The following is a 17,166-nucleotide window of genomic DNA, read 5'->3' as shown; positions in this document are numbered from 1 at the left end:
AAATCCAACAGCACCCATGAGATGAAATGGGACTTTTGCTGGGACTCTAGAAAAGGGGCCTGATGTCTTTTCCCGAGATTTGAAGGTGAGAAGAGGTGAGGTCTGGAGCTGCACAGCCATCATGTCCCCGAAGGGAGAGCCTCTGAGCGTGAGGTCTGATCAAGGTGGGCAGATTCAGAGTGTACACAGGGAGAAAGGGGGTGTGATGACAGCAGTGTGACAGCAAGACGCCCCTTAAGCCTGGGACTATCACATCGGTAATAAATTCCCTTTTTGCTTAAGCCATTTGGGCTATGACTGTCTTTGTCACTTGCAACAGAAGCATCCTGGCTCACAAGACATGAGGTGGCAAAGAGCCCGGGTCAATATGAGGACAGCCACGTGATCCCTTTGTTGTATTTTAAACTCCCACTCATTGTGCTTACTCTTCACACACCTGCGGAAGGTGTGACATTCTCACCTGGCGAAGAGGTTCCTTCCACTTTGGTTAAACCTGCTGTAGGAGACATTTATTTTCCTGAACAAGAAATGCTGGTGGGAAGTCAAAAGCGTTGCTTACTGTCACTTTAATTTTATCCTTATTAACAGTAATTACAATGTATCTCTCAATATACAGCTCTCATTCCGCTGATCCAACACTGGCAGGAAGTAGAGCATTTTGCTGAGTCATCCACATTCTCCTATGGCCCCACGGTGACAATGACACACTCTTGCACAATAGTTTATCCAAATCCTCCCCAGTCCTCCTATGTGGTTTAATTAAATTGGCCACTGTACACTAGCCACATTTGAAAGGTAGGATATGGAGTATTATAAACAAAAGGGGGAAATAGAGAAAAAGTATCACTCTATTCTCTCATTCCAGGTCCCAAGGCAGGATATTCTTCCAAACTAGTGTTCCTCGCTCAGGATAAATGAGGCAAGAAGTTGTTAATGACGCCTCTCAAATTATGACTTGGCTATTGACAGGCCTCTATTTTTATTTCTTTATTTTTTTGCTTGCCTGCCTTTTTTTATGGAGGAAGTTATAAACATCAAGTTGGGTCTTAAAGTATCATCCAACCAAAACACGATGTGCACCTAAGCACTCACCTGACCAGGGCTCACAGGGAGCTCCTACCCCATCCTAGCAGCTAAGAGATGGCCAGCTTCTGGAGGGTCCCTCTCTCCACGACCATCATATCAGAATGGGGGCTGGCCTTTCATTGGCTGGTTTCTTCTTCTTCTTTTTTTTTTTTTTTGGCTGGTTTCTTCTTAACATTCAATCAGAGGAATTGAGAACTAACTGTGATTGGCTGCACTGTACCAAGGTTCCTATATCTTCCGGAAGAAGATTTTTGGAGGAGTGGGGTCTCAGTAAGTAGGACAAATTAACTGCTAAATGAGCCACCATTAATGTCAAAACCAGATCTTACTTCCTATCAGCATCAAACATGATCAAGGTGGCTTTCCCCTCACCCTTCTCCAAGGGCAGAAGTCTAATAACAATATTTTGTGGGAAATTCCAGGTCTAACATATCTAAACCCCCCCAAACTGATACTTGTGTTCCTTCCCCCTTACTTCTCAAGGTGAGACAATCACAAACAGAGCTTAAAGAGATCTCACAGGCACTGGCAGGATGGAAGGTGAGGATGCACAACAGGACGATGGAAAGAGATACCAGGTTCTTTCCCACCTGGTCCCAGTGCATCCTACCAGCTTTAACTGCAGAAGAGTGTGCTCTGATGGGTCCAACTCACCTCTTCCTGTGAGAGGATGGCTTGCAGTTGAACTTGTGATCACCCTCCAGGACAGCACATCAAAAGAATGAATCCCAAAAAATGACATAAAGGAAAATAATCAAAGAAATACTAACAAAACAATCCAAGAAATTAGAGCCAGTGAGCATCAATACACAGAGAACTAAAACAGACTCCTTTCCAAAATCAGGACCCATTGTATCAGTAAAATATATCTTCTTGTTAAAAAAAACTTTGAGGGGATCAGAACTAAGATATTCTCTTTAAACTCTAAAATCAGTTCAAGGACTCTGGCTCTATTTCTTGGTGATGTCCATTAATATGTGTGTGTGTGTGTGTGTGTGAGACACATACAGCATTGGCAATACAAGCAAACAGGCCAAGGTAGAAATTGAGAATTCTGAGATCAGTCTGAGATAACTGAATCTTACATCATTTTTTTTCATTTGGAAAATAATGATTAAATTAACAAAACACAGCAAAAGTATGAAAATATATCTGACGTTTTTTAAAACCAAAACATTTTTAACAACCACAAATATTCTGGATTACACAAATATGGAATTTATTATGCTCTTCATATTATTTTATAAGATTTATGTAATATCTATCCAAAAAACAATGTACTACTATCCCCATTTTTGTTGAGAGGGAAATTAGTGATAAGAAGTTCCATGGCCAATTCAAACCCAGGCCTTTCTGACTCCAAAATTCATGGTCAGCAATACAATGCTGCCTCTTTTCAAAATGTTTCAATCTGCTTGAGAATAACCCAGCCCCATTACCGATGGTCCCTTGAAGAAGGAAGGAGTCTTCTCTCAGCTGGGGCTCCCCACCAACCATCAACAAGACTGCACTAGGGGCTTCCCTTGTGGCGCAGTGGTTAAGAATCCACTTGCCAATGCAGGGGACACGGGTTCGATCCCTGGTCCAGGAAGATCCCACATGCCGCAGAGCATCTAAGCCCGTGCGCCACATCTACTGAGCCTGTGCTCTAGAGCCCGTGAGCCACAACTACTGAGCTTGCGCTCTAGAGTCCGAGAGCCACAACTACTGAGCCCGCATGCCTAGAGCCCATGGTCTGCAACAAGAGGAGCCACCACAGTGAGAAGCCCTCATGCCGCATCAAAGAGTAGCCCCCGCTCGCCGCAACTAGAGAAAGCCCGCACGCAGTAAGGAAGACCCAATGTGGCCAATCAATCAATCAGTCAAGACCACACTGACTGCAATGCTGTCAGCCCCACGTGCAGCTGCAGGAGGAATCCTGGTCCTGCCCCCACCTTGAATATACTCCAGCCTAACCAGCCTCTTGTGGTTCCTGCATTCCCCCATGACTTCCTGACCAGCTGGTCTTTTCCATGGTATCTGCCTCTTCTCCAAAGCATCTTTATTACTCTCTGAGGAGAATCCACCTTGTTCCTGTTGTGGCTCTGTCTTCCTCATGTTGGGTTTCCCATCCTGATACTCCCTGTCCTTGGGCAGGTTTGACAAGGTAGTAGCAATTGCAACCCAAATTAGCTGCCCCCACCTCCATTAAATCTTCACATTTATCAGCAATACCCACCAAATCCCACCTGCCCTCGACTGACCTTCCCAAGGTACATGCTGGCTCAATCTGGGAGCTTGGTTAAAGTCATAATTCAACCAGTTTCCTCCCTCCCTCCAACAGTCAAAGATGTTTTGGAATGTTTTAATAAAACAAATGAGAAATTACAGCCTTCTGATGAAAGTTTAATAAATTTTTAGAGAACTATGAGAACATTCAGACTAAAACAATAATGAAATGTAAAATAAAAACAGTAAAGATGAGTAATAAAATCAATAGGTATCATCCTACCATCAAGAAGCAAATTGTAATGAAAAAATAAAATAAAATTAGATCACACCAAAGGCAGTAATTAATTCACTTTCCAAGAGGAAGAGAAGGGATACATTTCAAGTAGAAGTAATAAGTAATAAGCTTTTAGATCATTTGATAATCCAATTAATGAGGAGAAGTGAATCATAGGAATACATTGAGAAAAGATGTAAATTTCTTGCTGATCTGACAGAAAATACTGTGATGGATGAAGGTAACATAAAATTCGTAACATGCCAGGAAAATGAGGACATGGGTGTCATCAATTCAAAGAGTATTTAAGATAGAAATTCACAAGAAAATCTCAAACATCCTGAAATCTTAGAGCTCCTCTATGAAACAAACATGATAGTGGTTTGATTAGATTTGACAATTCTAAACATTTTCTTGGCATTATCAATTATGAAGCTGGAAAAAATTTTCCTAAATTCTCTGTAATAAAAATAAATATTTTATCAACTATGCTAGGTAAATAACTGAATAATCTACTCTTTCTACAGAAAATATCACAAAACTGCTGTCAGATAAAACCACAATCAAACAGTATGTTGCTAAAATAACTTTTAAAATAATGTCGGGACTTCCCTGGTGGTCCAGTGCTTAAGAATCCCCGCTTCCACTGCAGGGGACACGGGTTCAATCCCTGGTCGGGGAACTAAGATCCCACATGCTGCACGTGGCCAGAAAAAAATAAAAATAAAACTTTGCCTTAAAAAAAATAAAATAATGTTATAAAGGTGTGCTCAGTAGTTAGCTAATAAAAATAATATATCATGATTTCTGTTCTCATTATAAATAAATATTCACTTTTCATACCTAATTTTGCATTCTTTTACTTAAAGAGGGCTCCAAAAATTGTCAAAGTCTCAGCCCTACAAACCCTGGATCCATCCTCACAATGAGATCTTAGATGTGCCCCTCCCTCCTCACTGTAACTCAGGGCTGACCCTCTTCCAGACAGCCAGTGGCCAGGAGAGAACCAGAGCAGGATGAATAGAAATTCCACCAGCTGTGTTCTTCTCCTTAAAAGTCAGACAGATTCATTCACTAATAAGCAGAAAGCCCCATGAAAATGCAGAGCACTGTACTCAAGATTCCAGGGACTGCTGTTTTCACCAAATCACCTATGAATGCCACACAGATATAACAGCTAGATAGGGAAAAAAGCTATTTTTAAAATTATTCAGTTTTTTCAAAAGCAAATATTTCGCTGGCATAAGTAAGCAGAGTAGACACATTCCCTGCCTGATGAAAACACAGGTGACACAATGGATTTACATACTTGAGGAAGGCCTGGCAATCTTCTCACTCTAATTTGAAAGATGTTATTTATTTGGACTGTGGTCTCCTTTCTAAGAAAAAGCTCTTTGCGTCTTGAACAAGCATTTGTTAATACATTAGACAAACCAAAACAAACTAAAACTAAGACTGTTTAACTACAATAGAGTTATCCTTTAATTTCATTATTTCCTTGATTCTTGTTTGCCTATGGTTACATCTTAGGAATTGTCTATTTCATTAAAATAAAAATACGAAGCTTTACCCCCAAGATGTAATTTTATAATTATTTCATTGACGTGTTTTTTCACATCAATTCAGTTCAAGTCAGCAAACACTGCTTGCGAGCCTTCCAGTGGGTCAGGTACCACCTGGGCCCTGGGACATACAGAGATGAAGGTTAAGGATGCTTTCTGCAAACATGCCTCAAGGTGATAAATGCTGCTCCGGTGATAAGATCAAAACGTTGAGAGAACAGACAGGAAGGAACAATTAATGCTGCCTGGGCCAGCTGGGAAAAGAGAAGTGGGTTCAAAGTGAGCTTTGTGGCTTCCAAGAGCTCTGTGTGTCTACTGGGACAGTGAGGGGCTGAGGGCCAGGGCTCCCACTGTTGCTTCAACCCAAGTATGTCTCCTTCCATCTGATTTCTCCATTGGAAGTCTGCATTAGACTTCTTTGACAAAAGGCTTCTCTTCCGAAAAATAATTTTTTAAAATTATGAAAACAAGATGCCCTTTGATCTGAGCTTTGAAGGTTATAGAATCTAACTAGAGATCAAATGCAGTGGTTTCAGCTCTGTTCAGATGTTAAAATTCCCAAACCTACATATTTAACCCTAACCTTCCTCCTAGCTCTATTTTTCTCCTTCTCCAATCTGTCCTCTATCCTCTATAGCACACCTTATAACTATCGATGGCTCCCCACTGCCTACTAGATAAAGTCCAGTCTCCCTGACATGGCCTACAAAATCCTCCCTAATTGGGCTCCAAATGCCATCCATCACCCATTTTCTCCACTTACCCAAAGATATTGCTGGAGACAGCTCTCCATGGGTCTTTGACATTTCTGTACTTCTTGAAAACAGAGGCACTCACAAATTTTGTCCCAGGGTATCTTTCCAAGAATGTTTGTATAGTGAGCAGCTTTGGAAAATAGAGAGAGTGACTCTCTCCAGAATGGAGGGAAAGTCTGTTTGCTTTCCAGTAGAGTAAAGATATTATCTACCTCCAGGACACATTTTGGGCAGGTAGGCTTACAGTCCACTATAAAAGACTGGGGTTTCCTAAGCTTGAGGTTACTCAGCTGTGACACACACCCACCGGGTGCAGCATCCATCTGGGCCTGGTGGAAGTGCAAAGCTACCACATGCCCAGAAGGAACGAGAGTTGGGCTACTGCTAAGTATACCTGGTGACTACCAGAGAACATTGGTCTCCATCCACATGAAGTGACGGGTCTTCATGCAAACCTGCTAAGCTCTCTCATGCCTGTGTGTTTGGATTTGCAATTTCTTCTTCTCAGAATGAGCTGCTTCTCCTTATTTCTTCACCGCTTCTCACACTTCTGATTACCTGGAAAATTCCTACTATTTTTCAACACCCAACCTAAATATTTCCTCTTTTTTGATGCTTTTCCTGACCACCCCTCACCCAGAAAAATCTCTCTCTTCCTTACGCTTCCCTAGCAGTCTGTATATAGTACTATCGGGGTAATGAACTCACTGCTTCATACTGGCTCATGAATTTGATGTTTTCCATAAACCAAGATCTCCTGAGGAGAGAGGATGGAGATGGGTCCATGATTTTTTTTACATTTATTCAAATCTAATACTATTTTTTCTTTTTTTTTCGGTACGCGGGCCTCTCACTGTTGTGGCCTCTCCCGTTGCGGAGCACAGGCTCCGGACGCGCAGGCTCAGCGGCCATGGCTCACAGGCCCAGCCGCTCCGCGGCATGTGGGATCTTCCCAGACCGGGGCACGAACCCGCGTCCCCTGCATCGGCAGGCAGACTCTCAACCACCGCGCCACCAGGGAAGCCCTAATACTATTTTGATTAAAATATTTCCAAGGACTTCTACTCCTTAAGATTAAAAACAAAAACAAAATCCTTAACACACCTACAAAGCCCACAAAATCTGGCCACCTCCAGCCTTCAAACCCCACACCTTTGCCTCTGCCTGAAATCCCCTCATTCCCCACCCCCTGCCTCATCTAATTAACCCCGCCTCATCCTTCAGATCTGAGCAGAAGCATCGCTTCCTTGGGGAAGTCTTCCTGCCACCCACCCCCAGCCTAGGTCGAATCCGCCCATTATAAGGCCCCATGGTGCTGTGGACTTCCCCATCACAGCACTCAGCGTAGCTGGTATTTTACAGTTATTTGTCTGACCATTTTACTGTGTTTCACCCACACTTGACCTGAAGATGTAAATTCACGAGGGCATGAATCTTATCTATTTTTGCCCACCATTTGATCTCTAGAACTTTTGGTATATTGACTATCACATCGTAGGACTCAATAAATGTAAGGTGAATGCATAAGTGAACGAATGAATATAATGACCCAACGTATGTGTGTTGGATTGAAAAATTCTAAGTAGGGGGGACAAGAGTAAAGAAAAAAAAGAGGCACATGGCCTGCAGGACAAACTTTTCTGAACAACAAGAAGAGCAAGGGAGGCAAACCAAACTTTCTATAAACCTTCCAGTGTTTCATCTCAGTTTAGAATCTGAATTCTGAACAATCAGCTCAGCAGACGCTGGATTTCCAAGAGAGTTTAAGGATGTAATCTCATCATTTTGCAACCTCTGTCTCTAGGTGTAATTTACACCTAATTCTTTAAACAAAAAGAGACCTTTGAAGCCTGTTACTAACATTATCTAACATTTATTTGATGATTTACCGCTTACAAAGCATTTTCCCTTACACTGTTATATTTTACACTAAACAACCCTAATAATCAAGACTAAAGTCGTAGATGACTTTGACATCTTTACAGAATAATTTCTGGATATATTTGCGGAATAACTATATGACAGGTAAGGCAGAAAAGAGACCCCCAAAAGGCAAGAAAAGTAGATGGCAGAGGTACAGGGAGGGAGATCAGAAGACAAAGAATTGAAAGGAGTGGTAACAGGAGAAAGGATATAACCTATGAGTCATGCAGGAATGGCCCATGCAGTGGACTGAATGTTTGTGTCCCCTTGAAATTCTTAGGTTGAAATCCTAACCCCCAATGTGACAGTATTAGTAAGTGGAGTCTTTGGGAGATAGTTAGGTCATGAGGGTGGACCCTCATGAATGAGGTTAGTGCACTTATAAAAGGGACCTCAGAGAGCTCTCTCTCCCTCTTTCTGCCCTTTGAGAACACAGAGGGACGGCTACAGTCTGGAATCCAGAATCAGGCTCTCACCAGAACCCGATCAAGCTGGCACCCTGATCTTGGACTTCCAGCCTCCAGAACTGTGAGAAATAAATGTTCATTGTTTAAGCCACCTAGTCTATGGTATAATTTGTTATAGCAGCCTGAACTAAGACAGCCCACAAAGCAGGGAAGAGAGGGCGGTGATATTTGAAGTTGGCATCAATGAGTTGTAGCGGGTGGAGACACCTGTGTGGGATAAGAAATGAGTAGGCGTCTTCAGAGGGGGCAAGTCCCTGGGGCAGGAAAGATAAAGAGCCTGTAGGGCGCCTACGGGGACACGAACTTGTCAAGAGGAACGTAAAAGATATTTTTAGGTGTGCATGCCATTAAAAGATTTCTTATATGGGTAGATGTGGGCTGGAAGGTTTTACTTAGAGTTATAAAATGGAGATTAGGTAATAGGTCACAGAAAATGGGAATTACTTATTATTGTTTGTCTTAGGGATTCCACCAGCATCTGGGGTTGGGCTAGTTGGGGAAATGAGCACCCTGAGTGTGTGGGGGCAGGGAGGGAGGTGGGGGGCAGAGGATACAACAGAATCTGAACAGGCTTGGCAAGCTGCAAAGTAGACAATAAATGCCCGACTCATTTCACTGAGATACACGCCCTCCCCTGATGCTCCCAGGAGCTCTGAGCCACTTGTGGAAGACTTGAGTAGAATCCGGAGCCCAGGCTGCCAGCAGAGGCCCACCCAGTCCTGCCTGGCATGGAGGCAGCCCTACTCACTTGGTGGAGAGCCTCCTGCACGGCTGGCCCAGAGAACAGCACGCCTTTACAGCCCATGGCCCATGGCAAACACCCGGACGTCACCCTTGACTTTTCTCTCATTTTCCCCCCACGTCAAATTGATTCTATGCTCTTACATCCCTCAAATCCACCCACCTCTCACTATGCCCCCGACCTCTAACATAGTTCAGGAAACTGGCACTGAAGCACGTTCAAATGTCCTCCCGCCATCCATCTAGTTCCCTTCCCATCTGTTTCTCATATCGCAAAACTGATCACAGCCCCTCCTCTGGCTCTTCGGGAGCTCCTCTGGCCCTCAGGATAAAGTCCAAACGTCCCAATATTGCCTTCCATACCCTTGGTGAGCTGCCCTCTGGTCCCACCTCCAGCTCCAGGACTGGGCCTCGCACCCGGCTTTTGCAGCCATACTGAACTACTTGAATCCCACCTGAGCGCCTTGCTCTTTTTCTCTCCCAGACTCGAAAACTGCTTCTTGCTTTCCTCTTAACCACACTGCCACTCAGTCCTGATCTCACCTGGTTAATTCCTACTCTTGACATCTCAGCTGTGATGTTTCCCACTTCACAAAATCTCCCCAACTCTTTCTGGGCTGCTTAAGTTGCCCTATCTGTGTGCTCCCATAGTTACTTGTATTTGCCAAAATCAGAGCATATAATGCTCTGTGTTGTCGAGGTTTTTTTAGCTTATGTGTATCTCCATCTAGATCAGTGGCTCTCTGCTCGGACTGCATGTTAAAATCACCTAGGGACCTTATAAAAACAAAAATCACGAATGCCAATTAAACAAGAAGCTCTTAAGGTGGGTCTGGACATAGGTGTTTCGTTAAGTTTCCCCCAAATAATTCTAGCGGGTAGCACCCACCAGAGCAGACATTAGTAGGTAAGCATCACTGAGAAGACTGCAGTCCCCTGAGCTCAGAGAACATGACAGATCCATCTCTGCTCGCCAGCATCCAGCAGAGGAGACAGCTCTCAGTATTTGTCACCTAAACGAATCTCTGATCACTCCACTTTGGTCTTCAGGGTGAGAGCTCTGCTGAGAGGGCATGGAGAAGAAGAGATGGGTCTTGGAGGAGAACCTTCCCCTGGGGAAGATCGGAGGGAGTCTCACCCTCAAGTGAGCCTGGGTGGAAAGCAGTCTCTTCGGCTCGTTCTGGTACAAAATTACACAGCTGGGGCTTCCCTGGTGGCGCAGTGGTTGAGAATCTGCCTGCTAATGCAGGGGACACGGGTTCGAGCCCTGGTCTGGGAGGATCCCCCATGCCGCGGAGCAACTAGGCCTGTGAGCCACAGCTACTGAGCCTGCGCATCGGGGGCCTGTGCTCCGCAACAAGAGAGGCCGCGATAGTGACAGGCCCGCGCACCGCGATGAAGAGTGGCCCCCACTTGCCGCAACTAGAGAAAGCCCTTGCACAGAAACAAAGACCCAACACAGCAAAAATTAATTAATTAATTAATAAAACTCCTACCCCCAACATCTTCTAAAAAAAAAAAAAATCACACAGCTGGAGTTGCGGCTATGGCTCCTGGGGGTGTAACACTCATAGGGAAGTCTGTCCCCTGAGGAAGGCTTTGAGGTCAAAAGGCAACTTATTTCCCTGCATGGAGGGAAGTGCGCATTTGGAGGGACAGATTTACTTTTCAGAGCTCTTTAGATTTCATTACCTCTTCAGAGCAAGTACACAGAGGGGTCAACTGAAGCTCCGAGGCTGAGTGGCCCTCACCGCCATCCGCTCTAGAACAATGCAGAGCAGAAATTAACAGGTCACTTGCCAAGAGCCCTCAGTTCCATGGCGGGGGCACAGAGCCCGACCTTCCTGTCTCCCAAAGCAGGGCCATCCAGTGTGCTGTCCGGCCTCCTGGTGGTGATGGAGACACATCTGCAGGGCAGGAATCTACGCGGAAGGCGGCAGAGAGCTGGAGGAGGGAGAGGACTTTGCACCTGAGTGACTCTTCATAAAAACACGATGCTGTTGCTTCCTCCTAAGAGAAGGGAGGCACCTGGAGGTTTTATCGGAGACCCTGGGGCCCTAATTAATACGGGAAGACAGGCGTCCTGGCCAACAACACACTGACTGGTCTCCTCCACCCGACCCGACGGGGGGTGGGGGGCCACAGTTAGGATCCTGGGGCATCTGATTCCCTGCTCAACGGGTACGGCAGAGGCTGGGCAAGCAGGTGGCACCAGGGCCGTGCTTACGACTAGATGACTAGCCATCCTAGGGCAGGATGGCTTTGGCAACGACACACCTGGGTCCAAATCCTGCCTGGCTATGGCCCTGACCAGCTCTAGACCTTGACAAGTAAAGATCATGAATCTGGACTATTTACCACTCAACAATGTCAGCGTTTATTACTGTTGTTGTTGCTGTTATTTCTGTTTTCACAAGGAATCCACTTTGCAGCTGCACTGAAAACCCCTCGTATCAAAAGGGCAACACCACCGATAAAAATGGAGAAGAACCCAGTGACTTAGGGAAACTGCAAGTGAAACCAAACGCAATGTCTCCCTGTGGTCTGTGGTGTGGAACGCTCTTGCTTCGCTGATTGCCTGTGCGGAGGTCAATGACCCTCTGAGGACCATCCTCCCCTTAGCAACAGGCGGGGCTCCATTTCAAGTCTCACCCCGCCCAGGTGGCCCCAGGCTCAGCCGCCCCCGGCTGATGCTGTGGCTCAGAGCGCCTGGGACCGTGGGCATCCACACTCATTTCCTGCCTGCCTGTCCCCACACGCAATGGCTCCTGAAAAAGGGGAACCAAGGGCTGTCCAGAATCCTTTCCACACTTGACAACAGTTGGGTTCCCATTCTGAGCAGCAAGACCCTGAACGTTCTCCTGCCATTCCTGTTCACGGTCGGCCGGCAGGGAAGCAAGCAGACCGAGGGGGGACGTGAGCCTCCGACAACTGAGGCAATCAGGAAAAGAGAGCGTGCGCCTTTAAGATGAAGGCGGTAGGCAGCCATCCATCTTCCCTAAATACAGACTTGCCTTGTTCTTCCATTTCTGGCTGAGTGATAAAAACGTTAAATGTCATTTCCTGGATCAGTGGTTAACCACTAGATGCTGGATCAGAGATTTACCAGAAGTGCTGAAGCTAAGGAAAAAAAAAAACCTGCTGTTTTCAATAACCCTTTCTTGTGCCCTGTGGGAACTGTTTAACCTTTGCGGGGGGTGGAGGAGGAGCGGAGGGTGGTGATACACGAGGGGGACAGGAGGGGGTTGCTGGATTTGGCCTGAGCAATAAATTTCAGATTAGATTTGCCAAAGACTTCCTTGTGCTACATACAGGAAGTGAAGCAAGGCATGAGTTCACCAGCCTACATCCCTCCCCAGGGAGTGAGCGAGGGCTCGGGGAAAGCGGGAGAAGCCGGAAGTAAAAATCTTCCACGGGCCTTCCGTGCCCACCTCTCTCTCAGGAGATGCGCGGTTGTTTGGTCTTTTCCACCCGATGTTTTTGTGGAGGACTGTGGCTCTGGCTATTTGCTTCCCCAGCTTCCTGCAGCAGCATCTGGTGACAAGGAAGCATCCCAGCATCCCAGGGAAGAGCAGTGCTCCCAGGATACTTCTGCATATGAGCAGCAGTGGTCTTAGGGATGGAGAGCCCAGCTTGATCCTTTGTTGTACCTTCTTGGATTTCTCCATCAGCTTCTCCATTCAGTGAGTTAAGTGCAGGGAAAGTAAAGCGGGGGAGGCCCGGCTCAGCCCCACAAAGACGTGGCTGGACAACCCACAGCTTTGCTCGAAGCCACTCTACTCTGCTGGGCATTTTTTCTGCCCTGGGGTGACCTCCATGGGGACAACACACAAAGCTGTCCTGGGCTCCTCCCTGCTGCCCTCCAGGCCACAGGCACCCCCCTCGGTCTGGGCAGAAAAGACTGAAGAGTTACACTTTGTTCCAGCAAATGCATTTCCTACCCAATGCCACCTAGAATGTTCTGTGCGCACACCAAGCACTCCCAGCACTTCACGTCCATCCTGGGACTAAAGGGATTCAGAGGAGGAGGACTTCCGTTATTAAAACTAGGAAAGTCCCTGGCGAACCGGAATGAGTTGGCCACCCCAAGAGACAAGTGTGTGACAGGCAAATAGACCTTCTGCTTCCAAGCTGAAGCTAAACATTTAGAAAGGGATCCAGCCAGGTCAAATGGAAGAGGGGCGTCACAGTGTAGGAGTTCCTTGGGGAAAATGACATGGGCACTGCTCCCCCGCTACTGCCGCCCAGCACATCCTAGAAGACACCCTCTCCTAATTCAGCAGTTATCAGTGGAAATCTGAAATCAAAGTCAGAACTGGAAGGGAAAAGATGGTGAGGCAAAATATATTCCACCAAAGTTCTTGCAAGTCTGGGAAACTCAAACCTATCTTCCTTCTCGTCATCTTGGGTAACAGCACCCTCACTCCCAGGTGCTCAAGATACAGAACAGAGTGCTGACTGTCTCCTCGCTCCGTCTCAGTCCCACTCTCCGTGTTTTCAACAAGCCCTGATTTCCTCCCACCTACTTTCTCGCCTCTCTACTCCCGCCGCTGCTGCCCAAGCTCAGCTTCCCACGTCCCTCAGCTACCCACTCCGTCCCCCCAACCTCAATTTCATCTGCTCCCTGACCTGTTCGATGCTGCCTCCCCTTTTATTATTTTTTTTCTTCTGTGGTATGCGGGCCTCTCACTGCTGTGGCCTCTCCCGTTGCGGAGCACAGGCTCCGGATGCGCAGGCTCAGCGGCCATGGCTCACGGGCCCAGTCGCTCCGCAGCATGTGGGATCTTCCCAGACCGGGGCACGAACCCGTGTCCCCTGCATCGGCAGGTGGACCCTCAACCACTGTGCCACCAGGGAAGCCCTCCCTTTTTTTTTTAAATTAAATTCAAGGAATATTTCTTGAGTACCTAGATCAGAAGGATGCCATTGATGTCACTTATATGGATTTCATATGACTCTGGACAACATTTCTCACGGGCACTTTTTAAAGTGAGATCACCTGCAATGTCGTCTCGACAGAAAATCTCCCTGATGTTTCCAAGCAAAGTTGAACCCTTCCTCCCAGCATCCTGGTTCCTTCATATCGCCCTTGAGCCCTCATCATGTTGCTGCAATTACCGGTTTATATTTCCATCTTGTCTACTAGCTATGAACCCCTGGTGTCTTCTTTATCTTGTTTCCCCAGGGTCGATCCCAGACCTCGATAGATAGTAGCCATTAAATAAGTATAGAAGGGGGCTTCCCTGGTAGCGCAGTGGTTAAGAATCCACCTGCCAATGCAGGAGACATGGGTTCGAGCCCTGGTCCGGGAAGATGCCACATGCCACAGAGCAACTAAGCCCGTGTGCCACAACTACTGAGCCCACATGCCACAACTACTGAAGCCCACGCGCCTAGAGCCCATGCTCCCAACAAGAGAAGCCACTACGATAAGAAGCCTGCGCACCACAGCGAAGAGTAGCCCCTGCTCACCGCAACCAGAGAAAAGCCCACGTGCAACAACGAAGACCCAATGCAGCCAAAAATAAAATAAATAAAATTTTAAAATAATAATAAGTATAGAAGATGAGATGGTCGGAGGTAAGAAGGGAAAATATTGTCTGGGTGCTCTTATTATACTTAGGTGGATGTATAACCATTTGAACATATAAAATTCGAAGGCTCCTGATCATGGTGAGATCAACCTGGTAGTCTCTATTAGAGACCCAAAGATGTCACTCTACCCTGAGCCCCATCCTAACCAACGTTTTTATAAACATCCTGGGTGAAGATATAAAAGGATTTGAAACAGATTAGCAGAGAAACCAACGCTGGGAGGTACCACTAATATGCAGGATGTTAGAATTAATGTTGCAAAATTATCTCGGCTTACTAGGTCAATAGACCAAAACTAAGAAGATGAAAATTCCCACGAATAAGTGTAAATGCTACCTTGGTAGTGACCCTATGCACCAGTCGATGATGGGGATCTGCTTTAGCAGCGGCTCAGATGAAAAACTTCCAGCGATTCTCACAGGCTTTGAGCTAGAAGAGAACCCAGCGACGATCCAATATGGAGGCTCTCAAGGTTTTTTTTTAAAATAATAGGATGTTGTCGTCAGTTAGAATGTCACACAGAGGCCAAGGAAAGAAATGTTTCAAAGGTGCCTCTCTGAGGAGGAGTAGACAAGTAGGCAGTCACCTCTCGCCCTCACCTTATCAAGGCCCCTGAGGCACCTTCCCAAGATTCTGAGCTCTGCTGAGCACTGTTTGGGACAACTGATCCGAATCGGTCTCTTTGCTCAAAAGTAGAGACTTGGTAAATTGTACACAGCTAGTTAGTGTCTGAACTCCTTCAATCCCTCAGCCGGCTTTATTTTCGTTTTATTTTTTATCTGTTTGTGTCCCTCCCTGGCACTGTGTTATCCATTTGCCTGTTTGTTCATCCCCTGCCTCCTTGCCGGAGGGCCGTTGTCTGCTTTGCTCACCGTGACCCCCGTGCATGGTACACGGTGGGAGTGGACACTTGCTGGGAAAACGAAGGAAAGAGCTGGAGAAGAGCCCGGATGTCTTGACTCCCAACCTAGTATTGCTCTCCCGGTAGTGTGACTGTCCCAAACAGCAACAACACAAGGCAAGGTCACATTAGGCTGCAGTAGAAGATGGTTGTCCTAAATAAGGATGAAAGGGCCCCACTGCACTCTTCATTGTTCAAGCCATATCTGCAATCCGGTTATACGTTCTGGAAGTGCCATCAAAGAAAAGCAGAAAGGAAAGCCCATGTGGCGGGGTGACATATAAATAATATTTGGGGAGTTAACTTGGTGCCAGGCATAGGACACATTCATGTCATTTAACCATCACAATTATGCTATAAAGTAATTATTACATTCCCTTGACATCCAAGGAAACAGAGACTCAGCAAGCTTAAGTAATTTCTCCCCAGTCACACAGCTAAAGGCCCAGGATTCAAACCACTGGCAGAGCTTGTGTTCCTTCTATTTCACCAAGATGCCTCTTGGAGGAGGTCCCCAAAAGGGCAAGCTGAGTGTGGAGGGTCTAGAAATCTTAAAAATTGGATGTTCAGCCTGGAGAAACCCAGGCATGCGTGCCGGGGCAAGTGGGGCATGAGGGAAAGATGGCAGCAGTCACCAAAGACAGGAGGGAAGTACTGAGACTCAATGTCACCTGTCAGGGGAGGTGGAGAGGAGATTCCTGGATGGGTAGAAAGCTGGTCCAAATAGTTCTAAAATCTGTGTGTTTTGGACTGGCTGCTCCTTGGCGGGTAGAGACAGTGCCCTGTGCCCATTACACACACTCGCACCATCCCTCCATCCCCGTATCTTATATGCTGTCGGTCCTCAAAAGCTATCTGGGGGGTTTATCTTCCTTCGAGAGTGAATACTGAGCGGCAGCCATGTGCCCACAAGTTATAGTTGGAATCATTTTCACAGCTGCTTGGCTTCTGTGGTTAAAGAAACAGCCCAAGGTAGAGAGGCTTGTCCTGGAGTAAACAGGCACCAGGCACAGATCATAGTCACAGGACAGTGGGAACCAAGGGGCAAGGCTGGGGTCCAAGTCAGAGACCTGAGCACCGGGGCTGGGAGGAGTTCGGTGACAGGACCCCTCTCCCCACGGGGCCAGCACCTAATCCAGCGCTCTGTTCCAGGCTGCAGGCCAAAACTCCTGAATCTGGTCTAACACATGAAGGCCAAGAGCAGAGGAGGGGACTCGGGAGAACATGGCCTTTCCCCTGCTAAAAGTCTACTAAGACCCTTCCCAGAGGTTGGTCCTTGTCCCAAACCCACAAGAAAATCTGCCGCGAGCCTGAGCTTTTACAGACTCAAAGGTGACTACAAAAATGTGCTGGCTCAACTCTTGGTTGATCAAAATGTAATCATGACGACTAAGAAAAGGTTTTCTGCTCTAATTCAAAAAGATACACGCACCCCAATGTTCATAGCAGCAGTATTTACAACAGCCAAGACATGGAAGCAACCTGAGTGTCCACTGACAGAGGAATGGATAAAGAAGATGTGGTACATATATACAATGGAATACTACTCAGCCATAAAAAAGAATGAAATACTGCCATTTGCAGCAACATGGATAGACCTAGAGATATCATACTAAGTGAAGTAAGTCATAAAGAGAAAGACAAAATATTA

The sequence above is a fragment of the Hyperoodon ampullatus genome (assembly GCF_949752795.1).
Source record: "Hyperoodon ampullatus genome assembly, chromosome: 11".
In the NCBI taxonomy this organism is placed as follows: Eukaryota; Metazoa; Chordata; class Mammalia; order Artiodactyla; family Ziphiidae; genus Hyperoodon; species Hyperoodon ampullatus.
Note: the sequence above shows the minus strand (reverse complement) of the source record.